Source organism: Ambystoma mexicanum, chromosome 8, assembly GCF_040938575.1.
Source record: "Ambystoma mexicanum isolate Mex_15411 chromosome 8, UKY_AmexF1_1, whole genome shotgun sequence".
Classification (NCBI taxonomy): domain Eukaryota; kingdom Metazoa; phylum Chordata; class Amphibia; order Caudata; family Ambystomatidae; genus Ambystoma; species Ambystoma mexicanum.
Window position 1 is genome coordinate 207,755,998 of NC_090929.1, and position 22,537 is coordinate 207,778,534.

The 22,537-nt window shown below is 47.1% G+C and overlaps 1 protein-coding gene across 6 annotated transcripts in view; it reads right to left on the minus strand.

The window, feature by feature from the left end:
* Positions 1-22,537, minus strand: part of RXRA (retinoid X receptor alpha) — a 594,089-nt gene that overhangs the window by 355,855 nt on the left and 215,697 nt on the right. Inside the window, exon 1 of one of the 6 annotated variants that reach the window (XM_069609609.1) lies at positions 11,613-11,764. The exons of the other annotated variants lie outside the window; for them this stretch is intronic. The gene's annotated coding sequence lies outside the window, so the exon portion shown is untranslated. Of the gene's footprint in view, positions 1-11,612; positions 11,765-22,537 lie in introns of those variants that run through there. 6 annotated transcript variants of the gene reach the window in all.

Here is a 22,537-nt window from a genome sequence, read left to right on the forward strand (position 1 = left end):
CCTCAATATTCCTAGTGTGTTCTCCAACCACTCCTGCAATGCACCCCAACCATGACCTGCTGACCTCAACGCATGACATTATTACTCACTGCAGATTTAATGCAGGTTTGAGGATTCAGGCACATTTAAGACCGAAACATATTTGACTATTTCTTGCCAGAAACATGTGTCATTCAAAATTCTAAATCTATATTTTCTAAGTAAATTTCTTCACATATATGATCTAACTTTCCCTCTTGTACACATCATGGGTAAGGGTGATATCGCACCGAAGATGTTTTTGGTGCTTGCTTAAAATCAAGTCTTCATCAAATACTTGTGAGTTGACTGGTTTACTTTCCTCATCGCGGCTTCTACCTGCAACAAACTCTTTCTGCAAACACGCTGCACCATCTCAGACCTTTCCTAACTGCAAATCTTTGTCAGTTACCTTCCAGGCCTTGACCTCCAATGGTGCATCACCCGGGCAACACCACAGGAGCCGCTCCAGCGATACAGTAAGTCTTCTCGCTGCAGGTTTTAGATCTTTCCCAATTGGTCAGTCTTAGCTCCAGCTCTAAAAATTCCCTTCTCTTAAATTCATATCTGAGCCTCGCCTTTGCTCCTGGCTCCTGTATTTTACGGGGTGTGCCCTTTGCCTATTACAGGCACACCAATCTATTTTTAATTTCCAAAACGTACGCGTTAGCCAGGATTCCCCCTCTCGGTTAATTCTTAGCATAGGATGAACCTAGTCCCTAAATATTTTTTGTGTCTTTACGGATTCTTTTTAAGGCAAGATTTCCATTTTATGTGTTTGGTTGTTTGTGCCAATCACACAATAGTATTTTAATATTAACACATTTCAGATTTCTTGTGGGACTATGGATTGGGCCCTCTTGCCCCCCCCCAGATAGCCCTTTCAGTTAAAAAAAACATCTTTTCAAGTACTTCTTACACCAACCTGCCTGCCGTTACTTTGACCTCAAGAATTCTATTCGCCTGCATGAGGTTGTTTCCAGCATGATCTAAAGGGACACCTGGTGCCCTCCCTACCTTCTAGAAGCACTTTATCTGACTCGCATTTACCTATGTCAGCTTCAGACGTGCTTTTTTAATGCATGCATCCCTAACTCCATTTCGATGCAATATACAGGTGCTTGCCATCGTTGGAGTCGCCAACTAACAAGAACAACACACACCAACAAAGCCAACATTTTTAATTTTTGTGTAGGCACTTAATAGGCATTTTACCTGGCACTGTCATAATTTTGCTATCTGGTGATAAGATGACAACAACTGGAAAATGGTATGAGTACCTGGGCATATGATGTCAGTGTCTGGCAAATGAATACTTGTTACCTATGCACAAGCCAACAGTGTTTGCTTTCCCAATATCTGTTCATAAACAGGGCTTCAGTGCAAAGAACAGATGCGGGGGCTCACATATTGCTTATAAATCAAGTGGCTGGAGGTACACTTGATTAAGGCAGACATGTTGTATTGCGCCAGAAGCTCATTAACAGAGGTGATCAAGCCATTAACTCTTACAAGACTGCTAAGAAGAAACACTGGCATGCCCTGTACAGCAAAAGTGTTCATGTTACTGCATGGTAGCGCTACCTTAAAGAGATCCCAGAGAGGTGTGCTGGGGGTTGGAATGGCCATATGGATTAGCTTGGCCAGCAGTGGGCAAAGGGTTGTTAAAACGCCAAACCAAACCAACATGATTTGTGTCTCTTCTCCTTATACCCCATAGCCTTCCTTTCCGTACACCAATGCAAAAGGTTAGGCTTATAAGCAGTGGTGTCGCTAGGGGGGTGGTCTGGGGGGCCGGGGGCCCCGTGAAACCCTCTGGCCCCCCTTCCACCTCCCCTACCTAAGACGACCATGTTCTCCCCCTACGTTTGTCTGTGCCCGCCCTACTTTTGTCTTTGGCCCCCTCTGTGCCACTCCTAAATTTGATTCCTGGCGACGCCACTGCTTATAAGTGACCTTAAAACTATAAACCATACCTAAAAGCTTTGAGTCACCCAGAAGGCAACGTTGCACGGTATGTAAAATATACCTATGCTCATACATGCATCAGACACAAACCACCTACACGCGTTGCAATTTGGAGGAGAGTAGCGTTCCATCAGTTGGATGGTAGTAGGCTGCTCCACGCCAGCTTTCTTGTCTGTGGAGTGGAAGGCAGACTGTGGGATACATGTATTTTCCCAGTCAAAAGGTTGGGGGCAAAAGTTAATGCTAAGTGCCCTGGAAGCTAAGGTGGGGTGGAGGTTGGGGGGTGGATGAAGTTGGCAGTGTCGCAAATGTGTATTGTTGATTCCCAGGGAGTCCTCATTCTTCATGTTTTGAGATTTTCAAAAATCTAGTAACAAAATGTTTGTTACATATTTTCTTGAATGTTTTTGATAGTCAATATTTCTAAAATGTATATTTGCGGGTAGAACCAAGGTGGGGCCCTCAGCCTGCCGCCATGGAAACAGTATAGGTGCAAGTTAAGCCCTCAGCTGAGCTGCTGGGCATGCGCAGAGTGGAAACGCTAGTCACTACTGAAATGACTAAAGAGGGCAGCAACGTCAAGGGCTGATTCAAAAAGAACTAATGTGCAGATGACATGAAACTGCCCCACCCCCTACTGGCAAGGAGACAGGCGCAAATGGGGCATCAAAGTCTTGCCATTTTTGGTTCTTCGCTCAAAATTGGCCAATTGTTCACTCTTGCAAAGCAGGTGGGCCTAGTCGTAGAGAAAGCCCTACCTTCAGAGGGGCTGCTTGCAGTGGTCGAAGTGAGCGGGAACAGTCGGGAGCGGTGTTACACTACTTTTATTTTTTACTGTTAACGCTCTACTACTTTTTGCAACCATTTTCACCATTCCGGAACTGTTCTTTGTGAAGTTAAGGCACACTTTTCCACTTTGCCACCGGATATCAGTTACAGCTGAAGTGAAATCTGTTTCAACTCAATTGGCTGTCAACCAGCATTACCGCACCCTTTGAAAAATGTGTTGCACAGTTGCTGCCTTCCTTCCTAATCTGTCCCCAGACGGAGTCACAGCTCCACTACTTTTTTAGTACACTTCTACCACTGCCTGCTTGTCAGTACACCTATTTCAGGGCTACAGGAATGCATGGTTGCATTAAACACAAGCAGACGCAGAGCTGTCGGATTTTTCGGGGTTGATGCCTGGCTATTATGCAATAGGCAGGCATTAAGCCAAAATGATTTTAGCGACGCGGTTCTCTTGTGAAGAGGCCACGTGGAAAAGCATTACTGGAAGTTCCAATCGTAGAGGGGGGCAATTATTTTCACCTCCACCCCAACATAAACATTTGATTAATCATGAATACCTGGAAAATAACGAAAGGGGGAGCGATTCCGTCCTATAATGTTGCAAGCAAAGTATAAAATGTGCAAACCGAAAAAACTGTAAATATTCCTGATTCCGTGCAGAGTACAGTCTTAACGGGTCTATTCACAGAGCTCCTAGCCAGACACTCGAGTGTTCTTGTGGGTCTGTGGGTGTCTAAACCCTGATCCTGATGGTAGTGGATTGCATCACTGCCCGGCACTGTTTAGAGGAGTCTGAACGCACTAGAAATAAAGGAAGAGTACAAATGTGTTTCCCAAGATATGGTGAGACATTTTTGGCTGCATTGCGGATACGGAAAAATCTGCCCCTATGCCAAAACTGGGTACAACGGAATCTGAACAAGCCCCCAATATTCTAAGCACAGCTTTGGCGTGAAAGAAGCCGGACCCCAAACAACTCAGAACCACTTTATGGGGCCCAGGAGAACAGGGCACCGCCCAAGGGGTGCCAGCTCGTCTTATTAGGGCATTCCAGGTTATTTTCACCAGTAAAACGATTACCCTACAGAAATCTTCACATAAAAACACTGTAGAAATGTGTGTATGCTATTTTTCGAAGTAAACACCACGCCATTGTGTTCTGCCAGGAGGAAGTCCAATAGAAATGGGGCAGTCGATTAACCGACACCATTAACACAAATAAATAAAAATTAGGGAAACAATGGCAAACCACCAAAATACAAAAAGAGGGCGAGTTAGGAAGTATGGGCACCAGGTTCCCTAGCCTTGTTTCAGAAAGGAGGCGATTAAGGGAAAAATGAACCTCCCACCCACTAGAATCATATTTTGGGTGGTCCAAAGGGGACCACAGGCAAAAGTGTGGGGGTGGGGCGGTACCCATAATAGTGGAAGCAATATCCTACATTGATAAAAATGAAGCACAAATTTGAGTGTGCATACACATAATCTATACATTTATATGTATATGCATATGTAGCTATATCTGTCTACCTGTCTATCCATCTATCATGGATAAATATAGAAATATATGCAAGCCTACTTACAATCAAAAAACAAATATTGGATTTACCCAAAGAAAATGTCCTTTGACTGTATCTATTACATAAAAAAAATATAGACAAATATAGACCTGAAAAAGCTACTATCACGTCCAGGAATGCTCGTAAACTCACCCCTGAAGCCATTACATCTCTCATTGCTTCCCTTCTCATACAACTGAGCCGACTATGAGAGAGCCGATGATCTAGCCGGCGCATGCCAAACATCATTGGCTAAGGCAGTGGAACAGTTTTCCCTCTTGAAAACGTTTCATGTACTAAAAAGGAATTCCAAATCTTGGTACTCCTCTGAAATACAAAGGGTAAAAATTGCCAAGCGGTAAGTCTAGTACCTGGCTCAAATGTAAGTCTATCGAGAATAAGGAACAAGTTACTTACTTGTAACTGTTGTTCTCCAGCATGGGTCTGGCATGGATTCACATGCTCATGAATATTCCCCGTCGTCAGGCTGGGAATCCTCGATAAAAGAAAAAATCAGTTTCAGTTTCGTTTCTGAACTGTCTTTCTCCTAATAACCAATCACTGGTCTCTGGGTCATATTGCCACCAGCCAATGACTGCCCTCTACCTAAGCCTCTCCTCAGTCAGCCATCTTCAGATTTGGTAGCACGTTAAAGTGGCAGTAGGACCAAGAAAAGAGCTGCAGAGGGGTAGGCGGGAGGGTTCGCATGTGAATCCATGCCAGACCCATGCTGGAGAACAACAGTTACAGGTAAGTAACTTGTTCCTTCTCCAGCATGGGGTCTGGCATGGATTCACATGCTCATGAATACAAGAATACATAGCAGTATACATGCACAACCACGCAAGGTGGCAAGGCTCAACATTAAGCATTTCAACAACTCAACATTAAGCATCTGTTACCTCCTTACCAGGCTCACCTTCAAGCGAACAGGTTGCACAGCACTGCTTGGCCGGCTCTGGACTCCTCCCTGGAATCCCGGTCGACGCAGTAGAATCTCGTGAAGGTGTGCGTCGGCCTCCACGTAGCAGCCCTGCAGAAGTCCAGCAGGGGCAAACCAGACAGGAACGCTGTAGTTGCAGTGATCCCTCTGGTCGAAAGGACGCTCGGACCGCCAGGCAACGGTTGGTTTGCCAACCGGTGACACTGTGTGATGCAGCCGGAGAACCACCTGGAAATGGAGGCTTTTGAGAGGGCCTTCCCCTGGTTCACAGGGCCAAAGTTCACAAACAGCTGTGGCGTCTTCCGAAAACTCTTTGTGCGGTCCACGTAGAACTTCAGCGCTCTAGCCACATCCAGCAAGTGCAAAGTCCTCTCAGCCACCAACAAAGGCGATGGGAAAAAACAGGTAACACCAAGGGCTCGTTGAGATGGAAGTCCGACGGCACCTTGGGCATGAAGGAGGAATCGAAAGTCAAGTACGGAGGCTTACAGGAGAGGGCCTGGATCTCTCTCACTCGCCGTGCATGGCCACCAGGAAAGCCAACTTCCACAACAGGAATTTCAGAGCTGCCGAATGCAAAGGCTTGAACGGGGGACCCATGATCCTAGTCAGCACCACATTGAGCTCCCATGCCGGGGCCGGAGCCTTAACCGGCGGGAACAAGCATAAAAGTCCTTTCATGAACTCCTTATCTAGGCGATGTGTCCACAGCGACGATCGCCCCGGAGTTCTGGTGTAGTGGGAGATAGCCGCCAGATGGATCTTGATAGAGGCGTGTGCCAGCCCCGCCTTGGCCAGCGACAGCACTTGAGGGGCCGTAATCCGTAGAGGGTTTATCTTCTGTGCACGGCACCAGATGGTGAACCTCTTCCATTTATCTCCATAGCACTTGAGTCGAAGAAGCCCTGGCCTTGGCAAGCACCTCCTTGCAGTCTGCCGGGATCTCGTATCCACCAAACCCTAGTGCTGCAGGAGCCAGCCCTGCAGGTTCAGCGACAACGGGTCATGGTGCAGGATCGCACCTCCTTCTCTGGCGAGAATATCTGCGTCCGCCGGAAGCTTGACTGGAGGGGGCGCTGACAAGTCCAGAAGGTCCGGGTACCATATCAGCCTCGACCACACCGGTGCGGCGAGGATCATCCTGCACCAGGACCGTCTGAGTTGACTGATGAGTCATAGGAGCAACGGCAATGGTGGGAACGCATAGAGAAACAGGCCATCCCAGGGGAATGAGAACGCATCCCCCATGCTCCCCGACTGGGGAAACCTGCTGGCGAACCTCTGGCACTTGGTGTTCGTCGCCGTCGCACACAGATCGATCTGGGGATTGCCCCATTGTTGAAACAGTAGGTCCACCTGATCCTGCCGATGTTCCCACACGTGGCAAGAGCGCAGCTCCCTGATGAGTGAGTCGGCAACAGCGTTCTTCATTCCTGCCAGATGAAAGGGTACCAGGAACATTCTTTGAGCGATGGCTCAGTGCCATAGGTCCTGCGCTTCCTTGGACAGCTGTGCTCTGAGGCACATTGGTGCTGAGTCTTGGACCCGGTACTTCTTCTCGTACCGATCTCCCTTTGCCGAGGCTGGGGATGGGTTCTTCAGGAGGGCCAGACCCTCGTCCCAGATGTCGTCCAACAGCGGGACCGGGAGCACGGTCTTCCTCTTGGCCTCTCGTCGCTGATATAGGAATCCCTCCTTCTTCTGCTCCTCGGGGCATAGCTGAAAAAGCTCTGAGGCCCTAGCGATCATGGCGTGAAATGAGCCAATTTCATCGGGAGTAGAAGCCCGGGGTGGAGGCGACGGGAGATCTGCTCCGTCGTCGGCACCGTCGTCCGTCCCCGTCATCACCGTCTCCGTCTCGTCCCTCGGAGGAGGGGATGGAGGTGAAGGAAGGAAGGTTGGGGGCGGATGGACTCGCCTCCGCTTGGGCAAAGGGTTTCCCGACGGTCCCGGCGCCAATGGATCGTCCGCCAGAGGCAAAGGCATCCTTGTTCTTATTTCTGAACACAGGGTGTGCAGGGCTAGAAAGATGTCCTCCGATCTGTCTGTCGGTGGTTGCAGCGGTTGCGACGGGAGTATCGGCAGCGGTGTGGTGTCCTCCGGTTCCTCGTCGATCTGCCGTTCCTCATTGGTTCCCCCGTCACTCTCCACCTCCGCCTCGTCGGGGTCCTTCCCATAGGACATGAGCTTGACGAATCTCTTGTCCAAGACTGACTTGAGGCCCGCCAGCTCATCCTCGGAGGAGATATCTGAGTCCGGTAGGACTATTGTGCCCCCCCTTCTTCTTGGCCAGGGGTTTCACTGGGGTATTTTTGATGGGCAGGAAAGGCGATTCAGGGAAACTCTTGGCTTTGAGGTTGTCTCTGCTGGGGCCGCATCTGCGGGTTTCGCCAGGGACGCTGCCACTTCCTCAATCGAAGTCTTAGCCAGGTGAATCTGGGCCTTCACGACCTTTGGGTCACCGCCTCACTCCCCCTTGGCTTTCTTCATCAGGGTCGACTGGGGTTTTCACCCGAAGCTTACCCGGATTTTCTGACTTCCTCTTCATCAAGCCGGAGCGCTGGCTTGTGGTTGACGGCGTCGGCAATGCTGCATCCGGCCTGGCAGCTGCGGAGCCCGTACCAACGGTGCTCCCGGTGCCCACTGGCTCACGGTGCTTTGCCTTATGTTGGGCCCCCGTCGCCGGAGCGCCCTCAAAGGACTTAGAAGACCGCCCAGACTTCTTCTTGGGCTCACCTGCCGCCGAGCTTTTCGCCTCCAGCCAGTCAGCGAGCCGTTTGCGACGGTCCGTCATGGTACGGGTGGACAAGTCCTTGCAGAATGCACATTCCTCCTGCACGTGCGACTTGTCGGAGTACAGGCAGTAGAGGCACCGGGAGTGCTCATCCTCCCTGAAGACGTTCTGTAGTAGATCCTAAACAGCTTGGATCCAATGGTCTTCGAGTCTCCTTTGTGTTCAGACATGTCCACGGTGGGTAGCCCTCAAAGATCTTCCGGAATCCTCCGAGAAGTGAAATTCGAAGGAAATTCGCCCTTGAGGGGCTTAGAGATTTCCGAAACGGGTCCCTGTTAATCGGAAGCAGAATCGGTGGAGCTTGAGGCTCGATTTGACCGAAAAAGTAAGAGTAAACTCTTTGAAAAAACGCAATTCGCAGTAAATGCTCGAGAGCTAAGCACGAGGACTCCCAACACTTGAACGGGCGGTAAAAATCTGAAGATGGCTGTGTGAGGAGGGGCTTAGGTAGAGGGCAGTCATTGAGTGGGGGCAATATGACTCAGAGACCAGTGATTGGTTATTAGGAGAAAGACTGTTCAGAAACGAAACTGAAACAGATTATTTCTTTTACCGAGGATTCCCAGCCTGATGACGGGGAATATTCATGAGCATGTGAATCCATGACAGACCCCATGCTGGTGAATGAGGCGAATACTTTGTCATCTAAGAGACATATGTCTGCTGTTAGATTAGCCAAGAAAACAGAATATGACATTAGGGTTAACAATGTATGTTCAAATAATGGAGAGTTACTCAAAATGATTAAGGAGCTAGAAATGTCCTTTAACTATAAAACTAATGCAGGATAAGGCATGGTGTACAGCGATTCATGATGCCATGATGACAAAGGTACAGAGACAACATTGCTAAGAAGCAGTCTAGTACCGCAGGAGGTACATCAACACATTTGGATATTGCTGCCTCTATTGTGAATAACTTGGGGAAACCTTCCGAGTTCAGATCGGTATCAGAAGGGGAGGTTTCAGACATCAATGCCCAGCTCAAACCCACCTTTTGCAAAGGCGATGAGTGCCGAGCACTTGTGGTTAAGGCTTGTGCACCGTCCCCGATTCCGTTATGGCATTTATTAATACATCTTTTGCTGAGTGATATGCCACGGTGCATTAGGCAAGCATGGATTTCCCCACTATTAAATAAGCCATCCTTGGATCCTGAGAACCCTAATAACTGTATATGATCTGCACCAAACTCTTGCTCGAGTTGCTTGATGTTAAAAGAATAATGTATACCAACTAGGCTGATGACACCCAGTACTTAATTCCACTCTATATTAATGACATCTATTCCTTTATCCTTACATCGAAAAACCTCCTGTCAGCAAAACAACCCTATACTGGAAGGCTTGTGGCAGGGGGGAGTATGCTGCCACGCACATTAACATGTCCACGCGTTTCAGCCTCTTTTAGGGTACAAGAAAGGAGCTCATCACAATGTGGTGCTTCTCTCGGTTTCTTGCTGCATGTGCCCAGCGCCAGGCCTGCGGCTGCTTGTGGGAGGGTAAACCTCAGAGCGGGACACACATTATGAAAGAGGGGCCAGCGCCCCGCTGCCCCACAGAAATGCAAAAGCTCCCACCCTAATTAAGGAAAAGCAGTGGGAATCCAAACTGAAACAATGTTGTGTACATGTTTCTCTTGGGATTTAGCCTGAAGTAATGACTGAGGAAGAGCTTTTGCCAAACACTCACATTAGGAACCAGCACTGACCTCTTCTGTGGAAGCAGGCAAGCAGCTTGCGGTCTAGGGTAGGACTGGGGAACGGAGAAGTGGTTTGTGAACAGGGAGCGATGCGCGTCCTCCTTCCCACGCTCCATTTAGGCGCGGGTTATGGATAGAGTGGGTGGATGCATTCTGGACTCACCACAGCGGCTTTCCTGTGTGTCCTGACAGCATTAAAAGAGACAACACAGAAACGGAATTTGGCGGAGAAAGGCGTGCAGAGGAGTCCCTTCACCTCGCCCTGTGCAGTATACAATCCAAGTAGAAATGGACAGCAGAGCAGAAACCCAAATGCTGGTGGGACTATTGCAACCCCTACTAGATTCCCAAGTATGCTTCAAGAGAAAGTCTTTGCTCAGTGTCAGTTACACAGATGTTTCATGTTGCATGGAACACCCTACCACTTCACATCCACACTGCACTGTCATCACCACTTTCCAAAAGTGCCTCAAAACATACCTGTTTCCCCACACGTAATCTAGCCCGTCCTCCCACCCCTTCCCCCTGCTCTCTCCTTTCTATCCTATCCTGGAATAATGTTCTAACTTCTATGGAACCTTATTTGGTGCTGCGAAATCATCTGGAGAGGGCCAGAACTGAACACACATTCAAATAAAGGAATGTCCCCTCTCGTCATCAGTGTTGGTTTTGTGGTATGGGCGGGTTGCAATTTCGTTTTAGATAACATAATGCAATGTAAATGGTTCTTATAAAGGGCAGCTTCTGCCATTTTTGGGGAGCAACAAGGCAGTGGTAATGAGGAGTGGTATGAAGGATAAGTGGTGAAAGACAGAGTTACGTTGTGTGTGCTGATGTGTGCAATGAATCTAAGTGATTTGGCTGCGGCAGAAACTACCGCGGCAGAAACGTTTGCATGAAAAAGTTGCGAACTACCAAAAGTTTGCACCTTTCTCATGCGAACACACTTACATACTCACACCCACACACACAACACACCCACAACACCCCCTCATCCAAACCGTCAGCACACCCCCAACAAAAACAAACCTCACTTACCTTCATCTTCACGATGGGTTCCTGCAGCGCCGGTTCCCTTTCACTTCCGTGATCGGGAACAGGCGCCACAGGGTCCTTTTCTTTTCTTTTTTTTTTTTAACGGAAGGCTGCGGGGGTGTCAGCACACTTCACTTTTATGAAAAGTTTAAGGCCAAAGTCCCCGGCGCTTCGCAGTAAGCTTGTTCCGTGTTGGCCGAGCATTTCCACATGTAGAGCAAGAAATAGCGTGAAGGCCACCATTCCGGAGAGCGGCGAACATCTCTGATCTGAACTATGAACATGTTTTACTAACAATCTGATGCCTTTAAAAATGGCATATTAAAATGACAGCTGACTGGTTAAAAGCACTTGCCAGTGGCATGTGGCCACTGCACTTCCAAAGTTAGAATCTTAGCAGGGCCGACTCGGCCCTTCATTTTTCTGAGATAAAAAAATGGAGTACCAATAAATTGGGTATACCACCTATTATTACAGCGCTTAGAAGTGGAGGGAGTCCTGCATGCAGCGCTATTTAAGGAGGAACAATCTCATACCCAGACCTATTTAATGTATAAGCCACGCTGAAGATAGCAACACAAATTTGGGTGTGCATTTTGGAGACATGTTCACACATTTTGTCTTTCGCCACACCGCTGACTGCATTAAACACAATTAAAATGCACGACTTAACCCAACTGAGGCACAATGTCCAGAGCAGCGCTGCATTCCAGCAAGATGAATTCAGACTGCCAGCCTCAATCCACAGGGCACTGGCAGATGAGTAATGCCAATCAATAATCGGGGCATCCAGGCGAACTCACCTGACAGGCACTGCCCACCGCAGGCGGCACCTCTAATCTTTGGCTACACGCGTGCTCTGCCGCCGCGGCGCGCGGGAGCCGGGCCCGCTCTATTTGCAGGGCAGGAGGGCCGGCCAAGTTCGGCGGCCTGCTTTTTCGTCTGGCGCGCCGAGAGTCTGTGCCTACGGCCGCCCTCGCATCGCAGTGCTCTGGACTTCGCCCGCTTTCCCCTCCTCCCAACCGCATCACGAGGAAGCCTTGACCCACTGCATTTCTGGAAAATACAGAGCTTCACTGTTGAACAACAGGCGTCCAGTTTACTGGGAAAAGGCGCAGAGTAGCCCGTGTGCCAAGACCCATGAACACACTTTCCATCGTGGTAGACGATGCATAAGGCCCTCAGGCCACCCCCACTCATACCCCCGCCCAGTCACTGGAGCTTGGTACGGTCGTGGGCCTTTGGAATACATTCAGAAGACATTCTTGTCCCAGGAGATTTGCCCACTGGTTAGTGTTTGTAACCAGGTACACCTACAGCGCTTTGAATCAATGCATAGTCAGCATATAGCGCTACTATATAAGAAACCGTCATAGTATTGTGTTTGCGGGAAAGTTATAAAAGAGGGCTTTGTAAGTCTACGAATCATTCAGTACGCTGTAATCGACAGTAGGGCTGCAACTATCAAAAGCAAGACTACAACTACCAAAATGCTTCGGTAACCCTGCCTGTAGAGGCATGCTGCCCAAGTGAAAGGTACAAACAAAGCAAGGGTTCCTTAACGCAGGCGGTAGTGCTATTACCGACAGGGTCGGCCCGTCGCCGCTAGTAATATCGTCATTAGCACCCGGCGAACCGAAGCGGGTGCAGAAAAAAAGAAAAGAAAGTGTGCCTTTTAGATCTGGGCGGCAAGCTCCCCATTTCAGAAGTCAGATTACTGTGTTGATGGGCGTGATGTCATCAGCGGAGAAAGGGGACTTTGACTGTGCAGCAACTGTAAGGTGGATTGAAAAGGTAATGGGGGGGGGGCAAAGCCTTAACATGTCAGATGCTCGCATCTACAAATGAGGCGAGTGGGAACGGCTGTAGGGGGGTTGCTGGCGCGTGCTGCGAGGGGAGCGTCGTGAGATAGTGTTTTGGGCGGGAAACGCTCTGCATTCAGGCTACTGCATTCCAAGCTTCCTGATTGGCTAGCGCCATCCCGTAGGATGCTAATGCAGGTTTCAGAAGAAGGATTGACAATATTGCCTTGAAGTGAAGAATCTACAAAAATCCTTACCAGCGGGCAGCATTAACATGCCCCTCTTCTCCTCTCACTCACCCAATGTGGAGGCCCACATCTGGTGATTGCCCAGGCACATCTGCATCATTGCTGAAACCAAGATGCGTGTCTTATCCATCAAAATAGAAGCTGAGGAGGCCTTGCTGCAGTCGGTTCCTTTGAGGCAGGCTGGATTCTGAAGGATTTTACTTTTTTCAATTATTTATTTTTACATTTTGAATCTCTGCCATTGGGAGCTAAAATCTAGCCAGCCTGTGTGGGAATTGCCCCTTTGCCCCACTTTTTGAGAATATTAGCCCAGAGAAAGATGTTTTGGATTGACCTCTTGGGGACTTTATCTCCAAGAGGGCTCAATGAAGAGTTCTCTTTGAATTGTTTTGTGTAGGTGTCAAGGTATGGTTGGTGAATGGTTTAAGTTGTTCATAATGCATACATTTATATGTGTTTGAGGTCACATGGAGTGATTTGTGTTTTCCGGGTGTTACATACTGGTTGTTCCATTAGAGGTGTATGGAAGAGTAGTTATTGGGTTTGTGTAATGAGTACATAACTAGTTTACTTGGTTATTTTTGAATTTGCCGCGTAGTTCATAATGCATAAATTGATATGAGTTTGAGGTCACATGGAGGGATCTGTGTTTTCCGGGGGGTTACATACTGGTTGTTCCAGTAGAGGTGTATGGAATAGTAGTTATTGGGTTTGGGTAATTAGTACATAACTAGTTTACTTGGTTATTTCTGAATTTGCCGCGTAGTTAAGTATGGTTGATGGACAGCAATAGTTTTAAGGCACTTATTTATTATTTTTTTAATTTTTTCAAAAATGCAGTCTTTCTTCTATGTCTATCTCCTTTTTAAATACACACACATTCATCTTTGGTGTCTTTTTTATTTTGTTTGATTTACTCACTCAGTACCTGTGTGCTTAGTTAGCATTACCTGTGTATTTGGCAGGTTGCAGGGAGCTTTGTGTATTCTTTTAGTATTCAGTGCCGGCGGGTCACGTGACTTTATCATGTGACTACCAGGAAACAGTATAAAATGAGCCAGGAAGTGTGTTGTGGGTTGGGATCTGTTACGTGTGAATTGGAGAGGAGCCGTTGAATCTGAGGTGAAGAGGTGCGCTTCTGGAAGTAAGTTTAAGCTGTGTGGATGTGTTTATATTTATTTATGTTTGTATTGGAAAGGTGATGTTAGTTTGTAAATGGTATATTTTGTGTTTGTTTTTTAGTTGCATTATACATTTCTATAATCAGCAGGATGCTTTACATTGGATGCGGGGTACTGGAAGTCCTGAATTTGGATTGGATTGGCAATTGATTTGCCTTAGGTAAATAATATATGTTGGAAGAGTTGCACAATTTAAATTTTGGGTTTTCTTTGAGGATTTGGGCTTTTTAACTTTCTGTGTTAAGTTGATGTGTTGGCACAAAGATGAGGTGGTGGCACAAGGTTGTGGATTTTGGTGATCGTTGAGCTGCACAGATTAGTTGCCAATGAGTAATAGGTGTTTTTTGAACTAGTTGTTTAGTCATTAAGGTTTGGTGATTTAACTAAGGGTAATTGGAGCTGATAGATATGCTTTGGTATTCCAGAGTTCGGCAATCACATTTCACTTGTTGAGGACGGCAGGAGTATTCGCAGGGATCCTGGTTCTGTGTACGTCGTGCACAGACAGATGCACAGACAGAGACTTTATTTTCTTTGACAACATTCCCACTGTGAGGTACATATGAATAAGTGTTTTAGGTTTTAATGCATTTTGAGATTTACATTTGGAGCCATACCAGTTGTACCACTGTGAATATACAACCACTTGTGTATGTTATGTAGAATTGTGGTTGGATTTATGTGTACATAATTATTTAATGTATTCTCTTTATTTAATGTGTTTAGTGTGTCCAAACTTTTAATGATATGTGAGATGTCCTCTAATTGTATATATATCTATACTTGCAGATATTTTTGCTCCTGAAGAAGGGGATAGTCCCCGAAACGCGTAGAGCTTGAAGCTGCAGTTCAAAATTGGGAGCTTATTTCTTTGTCTGGTTTGATTTGTTTTTCATGCTGGCCATATTGGAAGTCAGTTGATACCTTTTTTTCTGTACTTTTATGAAGATATTTTGTTACCTATGTTCTAAATTGACAATTCTTTCTTTATATAAAAGTGCAAATGTTATGAAATTTGACTGATTTATTTCAGCTTGTAAGGTGTGCAGGGGACGGGAGTGTCTTTAGTTTAGACACTTTTTGTTTTAAATTGCCCCTTTGCCCCACTTCCCAGTCCGCCCCTGCCTATGGTACCGGAACCTTGTGCCAGACCACAGAGACAATCCTCTGCCATTCATTGCTTGCCCTTTTGTCAATACCGAAACCACTGCAATCCTGTTTCAAGTCAAAGAGGCGACTGCACTGCAACTGACACTACACAGTCTATCTGAGAAAAGGAGGCATTGCACGGCAAAATGGGGCAAATGCAATTTAGCCATATTGGGCTCATTGAAAACAGACTCCCTCTGGTTTTGGAAAGTGGCAGAGATTAGGGCGTAAACTCTTTAGCGCCCATTTCCACAATTTTAAATTTCAAACATGTCTGTAATACTGATTCAGCAAGAAACTCTTTTGAACGAGTAATGTAAGTGGGACTCTTCTTTTTCTATTGGTCAAAAATTCTCACCCTAACAAAAAAAGTCTTTACATTGCAAGACATATTCAATTTTACTGAGCTTTTGAACAGGCTGTGAGGCATTATCTGTTTCTGCATTCGTCTCAGGCGCGTGCCTGTCTTTTGTGTGAGACTCAGCTTCGGAAGAGATCCGGGAGTTTCTTGGGCAAGCCCCTGGGTCTCAGAGTTCTGTCAGCACTTTGGCAAGACAAACTTTGCCGGATTTCCATTAAGGCCCAATTCCTGAGCTGCAAACAGTTTTATGTGAAACACTGTCAATTGGTGAGCTGCAAACAGTTTTATGTGAAACACTGTCAATTGGTATGATGTCGTTACTATGAATCGGAATTTACTTTATTTGTGTTTCGCACTAAGGGCCCGATTCATGGAAAAGTGTGCATTGATCCTGCAAAGTCCCTGTGCCGAGAACGGCTTTGCGCATCCCTACACGCAGAACATTTTGTGTGCATGCTGCGTATTCATGGAATGAATCCCGCTAAGTAACCCTATGCACAAGTCGCGGCCGGAACGCCCTCAACACACCCCCACACAAAGCAAATCCAGCCACACACACTTACCTTTGCGGACTCCTCGGCCCCAAACTCATGCACCCCGGGAATCCTGCGTGGGGTCCCCTGTAACTGCAGACAGCAGCCGGACAACATGCGTACCATTTTCCGTAACTCAGCTATATATCCGCTCAATCTGCTTGCGAACCCCTGTAAACTATGGCTACACCCCGTTAATCTGTGTATGTGCACCCCTGACTGCAATTGGCACCCTTACTGCGTGCACGCACCCCTAAATTCCCGATCGGACCTTACCTTTGCGCAGTGATTCCTATGCGCATGGGACCATCCGCCTGCTTTCACATGGCGGTGTGCTCGGGAGCTCTACATGCGGATTCCCCGACCGTGATGTTGCGCGGTCAGTTCAATGAATACGCTTGGTTTCTCGTATTGCTGGGTGTGGTATTACCTCGCGCAGGCTGTTCACTCGACACGTCCACTCGACATGTCCACGTTACGCCTTGCTCTTCCTCATTCAGTGTGTACTATGGTATTATTCATGTATTATGCATGTTTCTCCCCCATTTAATTCTGTGTGCAGGCCCGTCCCACACTCTGCGTGGAGTTTCGCGCAAGGTGCTCGACTGCTCACAGAGGCGTGCCTGACCAGCGCAAAGTTTAAACAAGCTACAGAAAAGTTAGGCAAAGTCGGTTTTGCGCGCAGAATGGCCCACAAAGTCCCGATATTCCCCGCAAAAAAATCCATGAATCAGGCCCTCAGCGTGCTTCATCAGGACTCTTCACAAATCATGTAGCAATTAATTTGTATCTTTAAAGTGTATTAGTGATTCTTCTCTCTGACATGTAATGAATGCCCTCTCTTCTGCAGTTATCTTTCCTTTGTCTGCAGTAGGTGAATTCACGGGCTTGTCTCTATGGCATGCATAATCATAATCAAACTTCAAGCCGGACCGTTTAACTTTAAGCAGAACCCACCTCGTTCTTTATGATTCTGGTAGTGATAGTCTCAACAGCCCCCCCACCCCCATTATCATATTCCAGTTTTAAAGCACAGAACTTGCCATTTGAAAAATGTTAACAATGTTATTTTTCAATTAATTAATTGGATTCTTGATTGTACCCCTTGAGACCAAGGTAGTCCTGAAGACACTCAATCGGATGTGTCGATGTGAGGGCTTTAATCCCGCCGGCCCTTTAAAGCCTAGACATTTTTCAAAATGTTCCAAAGAGAGTTTTCAGAAGGATTGGTGGATTTCCGAGGCATCCGGAATATAAAGCAGCGGCCACGCCCATTGCCATGGCAGAAGGCAGAGCAAGCAAAGAAATATCTAGAAACGAACAACCGCATCCACGTAAGGTTGGGGGGGGGGGGCATAGGGGCGGGTATAGGGGATAAGTGTACGCTGCAGTACCGAGTGAACCTTTTCCAGATGTGATCTGGGGATGGGGAGTGAAGGGGGAGTGCAAAAGCTGATCTCTTGTTCAGCTGCTTAGAATCTGGACACGGTTTGGCTACGATGTGGATGGAATTCTTCAACAGGGCCTCGAGCCTTTCTGGGAGAAGGGTGGAGTGTGTTGCGGAGGAGGGCGAGTCCAGCGCATCCCCACAGAATCTCCCTTTATTGCTGCTGTTTATTTCGGATCTTTGAACCCCGTACTATGGTGACTTTATGTGCTCTTGGGGCCGGAAGCAGGTCTTTTGTAGGCTGTGTGGGTTCAGAGAGCAGGAACGTTCTGTCCCCACAGGCAAAGGCCTTCTAGCTTGGAACGGAAAATCTTCCACTTTGCGAAAGTTGATTGTGCAATCCACGGGAATGCTCCGAATCTCACTGCACCTGGAGGGGAGGTTTGCAGGGTGCGCAACACACACTTTGCAAATTGATTATCCAATAAAAAAGATTAAATGCAAATCAAGGGCAAAAGTAAATCTTAAAAATGATCAGTTAGTAAGAGATTAGACCTGTACTCTTTTATATAAGCCTATATTGCCTCTGACTTTACTGTTATGTTAAAGGATATTTATGCCGTGCACTATCACCATCTAAGTGATCCCTTGGTGCTCTGGCGGATCGGAAAAGCAAGAGGTTAAGTTAAGTTAGTAGGGCTGAGCGGAAAAAAAATTGCAAGAGACCTGTGGTGTGCTGTTAGCAGCTTCAGTTTGCTTTACACTATTCGCAACGTGTAGGTGTGATTTGTCGTTCAGTAGTTGTCATGTGCTGTTGTGCGAGGCTATGTGGGGTTTGTTTCGTTGTTGCGGTGTAGTGAAGTGCGTGCAGTTTCTTGTGTAGAGGGGTGAGTTTTTTATTGGGGTTGGTTAGTGGTGGTGCTTTATTGTATCCCCTCAGTTTTGGCCACCTATGGCACATGTCCCTGCCAGTGTTGTGCATTGTGGTGTGCTAGGAGGGTCTCCCTCCTGTATTATGTGCAAAGTTGTGGGTTGGCAGCATGGCAATTTAGTGGTTATACCGTCTCCAGCTCCTGTGTTCAGACTAATGGATGTCTACACCCTTTTGTCCCCTGGCATATCCTGGCGTGCAGCAATCGCCTCCTTGAGGCCATTGGGGGCGCCTCTTCCCAGTGCCCTATTGCCCCCTCGGTCCCATGGTTCATCTGTTCGGTCGCCACTCTTCTCCTTTCAATTCTAAAGCTGCTGTCTGTGCTTCAATTTAGGAAGTTCCTATCTCTCTCCGTAGTTTCTGGTAGGGCCCTCTATGGGAACAGGCGCACCTGGGTCTCCTTCCCATTAGGAGGTCTCTCTACTTCCATGCACTCTGTCATGGTCTGGTCTCGTCCCCCGTCTTACAATTTGTGTGTTCATTCTGTGGGGTGTGGGTGTTGCTCATTTGTTTTCGTCCGGTTCTGATTTGAAGAACCAGGTTTTTAAAAGCTTTCTGAATTTTAGATGGTCCTTCATGTTACGTATTTCTCTCGGAAGAGAGTTCCACATTTTTGCGGGTAGGTAGGAGATTGCTGATCCACCAAGTTTTTTCCTTGTGTATGGCTTAGGTTCCAGGTAGATGTCGTTGCTGGATCGGAGTGTTCTGGTCGGCTGGTAAAAAGTGATTTTCTTTTGTAAGAATTCTGCTCCTTGGCCGTGGATTGCCCTGTGTGATATGAACATTGTTTTGAATTCGATTTGTTTTTTGACAATGTAGCATCTTTAGCGCTGGAGTGATGTGGTCCCTTCCTGAGAGTTTGAGGACAAGTTTGGCCGCTGCGTTCTGAACCATATCTGGGTGAACATCAGGGCTGGAAATGGAAATGATTAACTATGGGATCCCACCAGCACCGTGGCGTGTGGGTGCGGCTTCAGAGGGGGGAGGGCAATGTAGCATATTTAGCGCTGGAGTGATGTGGTCCCTTCCTGAGAGTTTGAGGACAAGTCTGGCCGCTGCGTTCTGAACCATATCTGGGTGAATATCAGGGCAGGAAATGGAAATTATTAACTACGGGATCCCACCAGCACCGTGGAGTGTGGGGGCGGCTTCAGTGGGGGAGTGAGAGGGAAATGACCACCCCCCCATTAATAAACCTTTCAATTGTAGGACATTAATTAATACATTAGGAGCATATATTTTAAACGTTGAAAGCTGTACTTAAATATTTTCTACAGACTACAATATTAAGAGGGATATTCACAAGGGTTCCGGTAGTCTAGTGGCTAAGTCTCGACTTTGGTCGTAAGGAATAGAATACGAGTCTCTGCAAAAACAGATCAATTATATGAAAAGTCACACATAGATTTCCTGGGTCTGAGATCCAGGGAGACATTTTTTGCTGGACCGGGGAAAATTCGGCCCAGTGACCAGCGCTGGTGACTATGTCAGGGCAACAACTCCATCCACGTAAGAAACTGGCATAAACGAGCACGCATGTAAAAAGATCCCCATAAGAAAAACGCTGGTGGCAGGAGAGAGGATGGGGCGATGTGAAAGTGAGCTTCCCGGCGTGGCTTAACCGGAAACTTCCCGCCGAAGCCACAAGCAGAGCTACGTGGGCTTTACTTGACGGGGAGTGGTGAAACTGGCATGCATGGGAGGAACCCACAGGCCCCACAAAGAATACAACCCCAACAAACGCCAGCGGCCAGGGGTGGACTGGCCTATAGGAAGCTCTGGAGAATTACCAGCAGGCCTCTGCACCCTAGACCTCTTTTGTGTGGGTCATTTTCACATTTTCTCATAGGATGTGTAATGTGTAACTCAGGGCAGCTTTGAAAATGATTTCCAAGGCCTCTTTTGGTTGCCAGTCCACCCGTGCCAGCAGCACACTAGCCTGCCGGTTTGCACCTCCGACATAGGAGAACAAAGGAACAGAGTTCCGTGCAGCTGGTGTGATTCCGCCGACGGCAGAAGCACACACATCTGGTGCGCACAGGCTATTGATTTCAATCATTCTGCCTCATTGAGGCAGTGGCTGTTGCTTGGCCACTGTACAGTAGTACAATGGTCCCCCATCGCTTCAGTCTTAGTACAGCGCCAAGAAATGTTCACCTGACATCAGATCTGGACTTTCATGAGGAACCGTGACCTGGCTTTTCTATGCAGCCTAGGATGACTACTGCCAGGGACGGCGTCGGGGTCTTTTGCCCTTTTCAATTGAAAGGGGCCCCGGGGGTTGGGTGGCAGCAACTGCCCCCGTGTTGCCAGTTAGTCTTATAACACCAATAGATTAATTTCTATATAACTTTCATTCTAGGGCTTTCAATGTCAGCTTTGCAGTGCTCGACTTACAAGCTTCATTTACTCAAACACTTCAGACCATCACTTAGAAGTCACATTTAAAACAAATAAATACACCAGGGGGGCTATTATGTACCCATTATCACTAGACGGCCAGCCAGCAGGGAGCTGAATCACTAAATGGTCACTGAAAAGCTACACATCCTTCTTTTTCAGGGGCTGTTGTGGAGAAACATGCTTGGAAAGACAACAAGGTGATAATTAGTGGGCATTTAGTGTTTCAGCTCCCTGCTGGTTGGCCGTCTCGTGATAATCGGCAGCTGTATTTCTTTGTCTCTGGGCGTATTGCTTTGTCTCTGTTATAATGTATGCAAGCCACGGGTGCCTCAGACTATTTTCCGCTCTAAGCAAAGGGGGCCCCCCAACCATCATGTTGAAATGAGCCCAAACACATCTTCAGCCGGGCCTGGCCACTGCTCATCCAATGAACTGGGTTGCCTGGCTTCAAAGCCAGGGTACCCTGGTAGTAACAGCCGGGCCCTACAAATGCAAAGTGAATAGAAATCGAAAACAGAACTAGTGCTACAGCTCTTGTTTCCTTGACATTGAGCAATTTAAATCAAGCACTGGGATGGGGACCAGCCTACGTTTTGTATTGATTTACCTTTTAACATCATTTTGAAACCCTTCTTTGCATGGACATCGCCATGCAGTGTGGCGCAAAGGCATGTAGAGAGTCCGAATATCTGCATTGAAATATTGTTTGTTTTATGTATTAAGTTGTTCCTCTGTACAGCGCTTTGGTGCAAGGCGCTTTATAAATCAATAAAAATCAATAAATACAAATAGGCAGCATGCAGTAATTCATGCATCCAGTAGACCCGGGAGAAAGTGCTGCATGACTTGGGGGGCTCTTTTTGCACACGTACTTGAGGTCTGCTGCAAGCATGTTTGCTGCATTATTGCTTCTTTCATATGAAATCTGTTTGAACATCCAGTTTGCGGTTGACCCCAATTTCAAGCAACGGCGTCCGAAGAGGGCCGTCGCTAAAATGGGGTAAAACTACCATTAAAGAATCCCTAGTCCAGCACCAACATAACACATGCTGGTCAATGTAAGACACGGTCTCCATGGACTCCATCCTCTGCTGTGTACTAAAATCCTTGGCCTACAACTAAATAGAAATCCATGGGTAAGAGTAGCCTTTTGTGACATGAGTGATGCTCGTCCTTAAACGTAAAGCCCACGTACGTGGAACAGAATATTTCTATCACAGACCCTGGGGGCTGGGTGCCCCCTTTACCTGCTTGGTTTTGGTTCATCATCTTATTTTCTATTAAACGTCAATAAATCAGGCATTCTGATAAACCATATCTGCTTTTCCTTCTTTCTTGCTCACTCTTCCACTTTCTCTCAATTTTTTGCTTTTATTTTTCTACCTTCATGTGTTCTGCCTCTTATGCTATTTCTGTCTTCCATAGGTGTTATTCTTTGTTTTGTGTCCATCTGTACATATGCCTGCAGGCACACAGGCCTTAGCTGTCACTCATGCCGCAGGGTGTCATGTTTACAAGCAAAGTGAATGCCCAGCTTTTACATAACGCTTAATACTAAGAGATAGCCTGTACCTAAGCATTCCCAGGTTTGGGAACACAAGTAGTGAAGTGCAGTTAAATGCAGAGATTTGATAGGAAAGCAAATGTTGTCAAGTGGTGAAGCAAGAATAGGCTGCTGGTCATATGACCAGGCCATGCCACTCCGTTGCTCCACTCACCACCTATTTAATCAG